The sequence below is a fragment of the Haematobia irritans genome, chromosome 3 (assembly GCF_050003625.1).
Source record: "Haematobia irritans isolate KBUSLIRL chromosome 3, ASM5000362v1, whole genome shotgun sequence".
Lineage (NCBI taxonomy): Eukaryota > Metazoa > Arthropoda > Insecta > Diptera > Muscidae > Haematobia > Haematobia irritans.
In genome coordinates, this window is record NC_134399.1 from 127,455,241 (window position 1) to 127,464,884 (window position 9,644).

Here is a 9,644-nt window from a genome sequence, read left to right on the forward strand (position 1 = left end):
TTGTAAGAGCAAAATTCTTGCCATTCGGTTGAAATTTGGAACGTGATGTTAGTATATGGTATCCAACAACCATGCAGGAATTGGTTCCTATCAGTCCATAATTATATATAGCTCCCATATAAACTGATGCCCAGATTTGACCTCTATAGTTATATATGGCCCTCAGATAAATCGATCCCCAATCACACAAAAATTGGTCCATATCAAGTTCATAATTGTATATAGCCCCCATATAAGCGACCCCCATGTTTCAAATCTGGCTCTCTACGTACCATGCAAAAAGTCCATATCGATTCGTAATTATTTGTAGACTTAACAATACATAACTTTTTTGTCTAATATATTCCACGTATGGACTAACTCACAATTTAGAAAACGATGTTAAGAAGTTTTAAGATACCACAACCCAAGTAATTCGATTGTGGATGATAGTCTTTCGTAGAAGTTTCTACGCAATCCATGGTGGAGGGTACATTAGATTCGGCCTGGCCGAACTTACGGCCGTATATACTTGTTCTAATTACTAATTTAGTAGGGATGGTTTAGTGTATGATATGGTCGACCCCGCCCGACGCTCTTACTTACTCACTTGTTTTAGCATCCACTACATTTGACTACATTTGAAATCTGTCAAATGTAGTCTCTCTATTTTGCTGTCTTTTTTGTGTAAACGAATGATTTCCAGTAAAAACTTTTGAACGGGGTCATATCGTTATTTTCGAGGTAAAAATCGGAAATTAGGCATTTTTTATGTTTTGGGTAAAAATTTGTCAAAATGCTGATAAATCGGCAAAATTTGTGATATCACAAGGGACTCAATAGACTAAGTGAGACTGAAATAACAGGCAAATCTTACCTTCGTTATCCGTGTACGATAATGACATTACCGTCAAGTCCTTTCAACAAGTATTACATCATCCCACAAAATGTCTGTCCAAATTTAATTTAAGAAATTTAAGTTGCTCTCTTTACTAAATCCATTATTCTTTAATAACAATGCCTCACATGTGTACTTCATATCGACTCTTCAAAACAATTTATCCAGCATAAAGAAATTCTCTAAACTCGCTTAAAATCTTTAAAGCACTTTATTTTGCAATTAATTTAACTATCTCATTTTTCCTACACGCATTTATTGCCTATGTCATTGGAATTTCGTCTTAAAATTCTAATAACCTTTTTCCAAAATTTGAAACGAACACCCTTTTCAAGCAGACATTCCATGCCACTTAGACAAAAAAAAAAGGGCAACGGAACGAAGTACATTAAAAAATGAAAGAGTTTGGCTAATATTTGATGGTTGTTGTAACACGTCTTTTTGGTATTTTCACACGCTTGAGCATCACATTTGATTCAGCAGCACGTTCGCCAAATGTAACGATGACAGAAACGAAAACATTCACACCCACCCAAACACCAAAAATTATCACACACACACCCATATCAGTACAGACATTGAGGTAGTCGTCTTTACAATGAATAAAACGGAAGCGGAAATATGTTTGAACATAATGTCTAAACACATACACACAAATCACTATAGAAGTCTGTTGGAAGAAGAAAGACTTCTTTCTCACGGATATAGAGATGATTACCATTCTTTAAGGTTGTGTAGCAGAGGGTGAGTTTGGAGTCGCGCTCCAAACTAAATTGGTGGTGTCATATTGTACTCTATTAACCGAATATACTATCATCTGTATGGTTTAAGTTTATTTGCCGTAAATGTAAAACTTTTTTTAGTCGGAAAGTTTAATGAACCTACACTCAAAATTCTAGATTACTTAAATCCAAAGTTTTAACCTTAAATAAATACAAAGATTTTACTTTTCAGTTTTTTTCGAGTAATTTCTTTTAAGGTTTCCATATTGTTTTCGAGCTTTTTTAAAAAAAAAAATATATTTGAGGAAACAACACGACTTGCTATCTAGATTTTATAAAATTGAAATTAAAGAGATTTCTCCACAAGTAAGGAAAGTCTAACGTCGGGCGGGCCGACTATATTATACCCTGCACCACTTGTAGATACACATTTTCGATACCATATCAAATCCGTCAAATGTGTTGGGTGCTATATATAAACCTTATGTTCCCATATACATATATTTAAATCTGACTAGATCTGGACAAAATTTGTTAAAATATAGTCGGCGGAGCCACTATGGTAGACAAACATTTGTGTTACCATCTTCAATTTGCTGGGAGCTATAAAAGGTTTTTTTTTTGGAGCCACCGTGGTGCAATGGTTAGCATGCTCGCCTTGCATACACAAGGTCGTGGGTTCGATTCCTGCTTCGACCGAACACCAAAAAGTTTTTCAGCGGTGGATTATCCCACCTCAGTAATGCTGGTGACATTTCTGAGGGTTTCAAAGCTTCTCTAAGTGGTTTCACTGCAATGTGGAACGTCGTTCGGACTCGGCTATAAAAAGGAGGTCCCTTGTCATTGAGCTTAACATGGAATGGGGCAGCACTCAGTGAAAAGAGAGAAGTTCACCAATGTGGTATCACAATGAACTGAATAGTCTAAGTGAGCCTGAAATATCGGGCTGCAACCTAACCTAACCTAACCTATATAAAGGTTTGCATTTCCAGATACGAATACTTTTAATGGAGACAATTTTTTGTACTTCTACAAAAACTCTAGAATTAAAATTTATATCGGCTAACGCCCTGGAATGAAACACAATTTTAGTAAAAACAAGTAAGGAAAGTCTAAAGTCGGGCGGGGCCGACTATATTATACCCTGCACCATTTTGTAGATCTAAATTATCGATACAATATCACATCCGTCAAATTCGTTGGGGGCTATATATAAAGGTTTGTCCCAAATACATACATTTAATGTGTGTTTGATAGACTTCTACAAAATCTATAGACTCAAAATTTAAGTCGGCTAATGCACTAGGATGGAACACAATGTTAGTAAAACACAAATATATACAGCAGTAAGTTCGGCCGGGCCGAATCATAAATACCCACCACCATGAACCGAATATTAGGGTTTCCTTTGAAATTTCAGGAGGGCTTGAGGACACTTCCCGAAGATAAACTTAAAGATTTCACCTATGAGGACTAGATCGATTCCGGATTTATAAGAACCATTTTTGTTTGAGTTTTAGAGGAATCATTAACATCTCTTGTAAGTGTGCAAGAAAATTATAAAATAACGTCTTAATTTGAAATCTTAAATCTGTGGAAGTAAAATCTGGAAATTTTACATTAAGTTTCAAGCAATTTTCATGATCAGTGCGCCTTCTACACCCTCAAGAAATGAAGTCGGTCTATACGGAGGCATTACCAAATGGACCGATAAAAACTTAATCCGATACACGTTTTTGTGAGCCTAAAATACCAGAATATTTACAATTTCAGGCAAATCAGATAAAAACTACGGTTTCTAGAAACCCAAGGAGTTAAATCGGGAGATCGTTCTTATGGGGGCTATACTAAAATATGGACCGATACTCACCGTTTTCGGCACACCTCTTTATGACCCGAAAATACCTCAAGATTTCCAATTTCAGGCAAATAGGATAAAAACTTCGGATTCAAAAAGCCCAAGAAGTAAAATCGGGAAATCGGTCTATATGGGGGCTACACCAAAATATGGACCGATACTCACCATTTTCGGCACACGTCTTTATGGTCCTAGAATACCTCTAGATTTCAAATTTCAGGAAAATTGGATAAAAACTACGGATTCTAGAAGCCCAAGAAATAAATTCGGGAGATCGGTCTATATGGTGGCTATATAAATCATATCAAAACATGGACCGATACTCACCATTTTCGGTACACGTCTTTAGGGTCCTATAGTACCTCAAGATTTCAAATTTCAGGGAAATTGGATTAAAACTACGGATTCTAGAAGCCCAAGAAGCAAAATCGGGAAATCGGTTCGTATGGGGACTATACCAAACCATGGACCGATAGGCACCATTTTCGGTATATTTTTAGATTGACCTAAAATACCTCTAGATTTCCAATTTCAGGCAAATTGGATAAAAAGTACAGTTTTTATAAGCCCATGACCCCACATCGGGAGGTCGGTTTATATGTGGACTATATCAAAACTTGGACCGATATAGTCCATCTTCGTACTTGACCTGCCTGCAAACAAAATACGAATCTGTTCCAAATTTCAGGATGATAGCGCCATTATTGAAGGCTGTAGCGTGATTACAACAGAACAGATAGACGGACATGCTTATATCGTCTTAGAATTTCTCCCTGATCAAGAACATATATATACTTTATATAGTCGGAAATCGATATTTCGATGTGTTACAAACGGAATGACAAACTTATTATATCCTCGTCACCATTCTATGGTGGTGGGTATAAAAAGGTCCAAGAACTAAAAAATTTCGTGGAAGTGAAGGTTAAGTTAGGTTAGGTGGCAGCCCGATGTATCAGGCTCACTTAGACTATTCAGTCCATTGTGATACCACATTGGTGAACTTCTCTCTTATCACTGAGTGCTGGCCGATTCCATGTTAAGCTCAATGACAAGGGACCTCCTTTTTATAGCCGAGTCCGAACGGCGTTCCACATTGCAGTGAAACCACTTAGAGAAGTTTTTAAACCCTCAGAAATGCCACCAACATTACTGAGGTGGGATAATGCTGGTGGCATTTCTGAGGGTTTAAAAACTTCTCTAAGTGGTTTCACTGCAATGTGGAACGCCATTCGGACTCGGCTATAAAAAGGAGGTCCCTTGTCATTGAGGAAGTGAACATTATGTGAGGGAATAAGAACAATCTTCTTTGGGAGAAAATTCTTCCAAGCATATAATATTTTTGAGCTCAAAATGCTTCCAAACATATAATATGTTCACGTAAAACAAACATAATAATGTTTCGGCAATATCCAATAATATATGTTTGGGACATATGTTAGAGAAGCAATTTTTTTTGGGGGGTGTATTTAAAGCCCACTTTACTGTGAATTCCGTAATTTAAGTTCTTTGGCGAAATATGACCATTGAACCTTTATTATCCGACTGATGACCATCATCAGTCTGATTTCCACGAAAAATCGATAATAATAATAATAATGAATGATTTTCACTTTATTATAATGGCTGTGTTATCCTGTGACATGTCTTAAAGCTCATTAAAGATGACTTAATAACAAATTAAATACAGCTGCAATTGTATGGTGACCAGTCTTCCATTCACCCTTCATCATCATATATGCATTGCGTCTTTTCATAGTCAACAAGGTGTGCGAGACAAGTCGATGTCACATGAAAAAGTATCACAATGGATTTCTGCTTGCATTCACAAATACAAAAATGTCAATTTACCACAAAACAAATGCCAAAGAGTGAATACAGCAGCGACAATGGTGATGTTGACGATGCGTCACAACATCAGTTCGCTAAAAGACAACAGACAAAAATTTGTTTGCAACATTTTGCGGTAAGGAAACAATGCAGCAAAGCGATTGTACGTACAATTATCATTGTTTATGCTCGAAAAAAACAGGACTTTTTGATGAGCACAAGAGACAAATGACAAAACAACGAATAACAAAAGATCAAGCATTTTCTGTGGTTTCAATATGAACATAGCCACACAAACAAACCGAAGGGTATACATCCGTGCACATTATAGAAAAAAACCCACTTCCTTACATGCCATTGATAATGCACAGTGGTGCAAAGCGAAAAAAATAGTTTTTCTTTTTTCCGATCTATAAATTTATCTGATAAAAAAATACAAATAGCAAATTGAAATTTTGTATGGTCGGACGAAGTTGTGAGCCAAATTTTGAGACCCTAGGTGGACCGGAACCCTACTGACAAGCCTCTACAATTGCTCCCCTCGGTTATGGGAAAAGTTGATCAAATTCATTTTTTTATAATTTTGACTAGTTTGGTGGTTGTCAATCTTGGTGGTCCTTTGAGAACAAGGGTGTGAAGTTAAAGTTGTTTTCTAAAGTTGTTTTTAGCCAAGACACAAACCACCATAAGATTTAAATGTTTATCTTTTCAACGAAAATTCGCAAAAAATCAACCAAATTTCGTCGTGATTTGTTGCTGATTGACTAAATGCAATCACATATGAACAAATTTTGTTATTTATTTTATATTTATCACTTTAAAATAGAGTTAGTTAAAACCCAATTATATGCCTAAACTGTTCAAGCCTCTTTTTGGCTATTTCTGATAGACGAGAACGAACCAAAGGGGGTACACGTTGGTAACCCCAACTGTGGAGCGTACCCCAGTGAAAATCCCATCTGTGAGAGAAGAAATCAGGGGGGTTCAAATCAACTTTTATGTCCGTTTTTGAACGCATTATGGATACAATTTATTTTAAATTTTGAAATAAATAGAAAGCCCAGATTGAGAAGAAAGCTACCGTTATATTTCCATAAACGTAGCTTATTAAAATTTTAAAAGGGGGCTAAGTAATTTTATCAAAAATTTCGATATGGATTTTCACCTATTTACAACGCACGACAACGAACTAAAGTGGGTATACGTAGGTAGCTTCCCCATCCCCCAGTGAAAGCATCCCCCAGTGAAAGCCCCATGGGCGTACCTCATCTGTAAACGGAGAAAAGTCAAAGGTGGTAAAAGTACTTTTTGTTAGAATATCAACTATTTTCAACACTGATTTTCACCTTTTTAGACCACACGACAACGAACTAAAGTGGGTATACGTAGGTAGCTGCACTCTTGGAGCATCCCCAAGTGAACGCTCTATGGGCGTACCTCATCTGTGAACGGAGAAAAGTTAGTGGGGGTAAAAGTAATATTTGTTAGAATATCAACTATATTCAGCATCGATTTTCACCTATTTACACCCCACGACAATGAACTAAAGTGGGTATACGTAGGTAACTGCACTCTCGGAGCATCCCCCAGTGCAAACTCCATGAGCGTAGCTCATCTGTGAGAGGAGAAAACTTAATGGAGGTAAAAGTACTTTTTGTCAGAATATCAAATATTTTCAACACCGATTTTCGCCTATTTAAACCCCTCGACAACGAACTAAAGTGGGTAAACGTAGGTAGCTGCACTCTTGGAGCATCCCCCAGTAAAAGCCTCATGGGCGTACCTCGTCTGTGAACGAAGAAAAATTAATGGGGGTAAAAGTACTTTTTGTTAGAATATCAACTATATTCAACACTGATTTTCGCCTATTTATACCCCACGACAATGAACTAAATTGGGTATACGTAGGTAGCTGCACCCTTGGAGAATCCGCCAGTGAAAGCCCAATGGGCGTACCTCGTCTGTGAACGAAGACAAATTAATGGGGGTAAAAGTACTTTTTGTTAGAATATCAACTATATTCAACACTGATTTTCGCCTATTTATACCCCACGACAATGAACTAAATTGGGTATACGTAGATAGCTGCACTCTCGGAGCATCCCCCAGTGAAAGCTCCATGAGCGTAGCTCATCTGTGAGAGGAGAAAACTTAATGGGGGTAAAAGTACTTTTTGTCAGAATATCAACTATTGTCAACACCGATTTTTTTAACAAAGGTTTCATATGTGTACCAATAATATTCGTGTTCGCTTAGTCATGATTTTATGGAATCTATATAATATTTTTCCTTGAATCATTTATTTAAAAATTTTAAATATTTATTGTTGAAAGTTTCATATTTCTACTCGATAATTTTTGCTAACAATGTTCGCGAACAGAACTATTGTCACTAGAGTTCATACACGGTACGTCTAATTTATTATACCCTCCACCATAGGATGGGGTTATATTAACTTTGTAACACATCGAAATAAAGTATATATATTCTGGGTCGTGGTGAAATTCTGAGTCGATCTAAGAATGTCCGCCCATCCGTCTGTTGAAATCACGCTAACTTCCGAAGGAAACAAGCTATCGACTTGAAACTTGGCATAATTAGATGTTATTGGCGTAGGTCGGATGGTATTGCAAATGGGCCATATTGGACCACTTTTACGTATAGCGCCCATATAAACCGATCCCCAGATTTGACGTCCGGAGCCTATTGGAGGAGCAAAATTCATCCTACACTGTTAGAAAAATATGTTTTTCATATGTTCCGATATAAACAAAATGTGTTTCGGGCACGATTTTAAACCACAATATATTTAAGTGCGAACATGTAATGTTCCTGAACTAACACTAAATGTTTGGGACATCTATGTTAATATGTTAGAATATATTATGTTTGGGGCATGAATGTTTCATAAAAATCATATGTGTGAATACAAACATACATAAATTTACAAATTTCGACTAAACATACATATGTTGTGATATTTTATTCAAAGCGACAGAGAGAGTATAGAGAGAAATAGTGATGGAAACCGGGAGAGTTGACGAAAGATATCAATATAACACAGCAAAAGAGTCAAAAGAGAACAATTTCTGTGAAACCGCTTGTATGTTGTTTCGGAAAACTGTTTTATGATAAGGCCAAAAATTTGATATGTTTAAGTCTAAATATTATTTAATTTGAATAAAGAGAATATACATTCGGAACCAAGAGAATAGACATTTGAAAAACAAACAGCTTATGTTTTCGCCTTGAGAGCAGCATTTTATGTATGTGGACATGTATTTTGTTTATCATTTTGGCATTATGGGCACAATTTTTTTCTTGGTTCGTTAAAAGAAATCAGGGGTCTTCATAAAAATAACGAAAGGCCACTATACTCTTTTTAGAGTTGGGACAGTAAACTTAAATAAGGAGGAAATAGTGAAAAATTACACAGTAAAATGTAAAAAAACAAACTTTAGTTCCTCTTTATTAAAAAGTAGTCCACGAGGAGTTGACGGACATCATCAAATATAAAAGCGGGCATTAAGTTCGAGTTTTACAGCTAAAACAATTTAAAAAGTTTATTTTCTTTAAAATGAATTATTAAAGAAAAATAAAAGGCATTTTATAGCGACGGTGTTAAATGCTAGTAAAAAACTGTTCACTCCTAAATAAATTTATGTTTATATTATAAAATTATGTATGTATGTTTATACTCGACTCCACGTTCTTCTTTTGTTAGTTTTTGAATTCCTTCCAAATTTTAAAGTTTTGTACAAAAACAGTTTTTTATTACAAGATTGTTATTTTTGCAATAAAAAATAATATTTTATCCAAAAATCAGTCAATTTCGTTTATATCAAGCACTGTTACTGACTATAAATCTTTAATAACGCACATTTCGAAGTTTCATTTAAAAAAATTAATATAGTATAAATATAAATGTGTAAATTAAAAAAAAAAAAAAAAAAAAAACAAAAAAAAATGTTCGGTCGGAGCAGGGATTGAACCCACGACCCTTTGCATGCAAGGCAGACATGCTAACCATTGCTCCACGTGGCAAACAAATATATGTTTCTGTTAAATAATGTTATGTTTGCATAGGCTCGTGGGCGCTGCAAACTATGCTATATAAATGTAACTTAAAACGATAATTATCTACTGGTGACTATAACAGCTACGTAGCCCAGTGGATAGTGTGTTGGCTTACAAACTGTATGGTCCTCGGTTCGATTCTCCGTGCAGGCGAAAGGTAAAATTTAAAAAATTTATAAAAGTGAATAATTTCTTCAACATTATTTGTATTACAGAGAAAGGTGCCAATAACTAAAAAATTCGTGGAAGTGAAAAATTACGAGTATGTTAGGGAATGAGC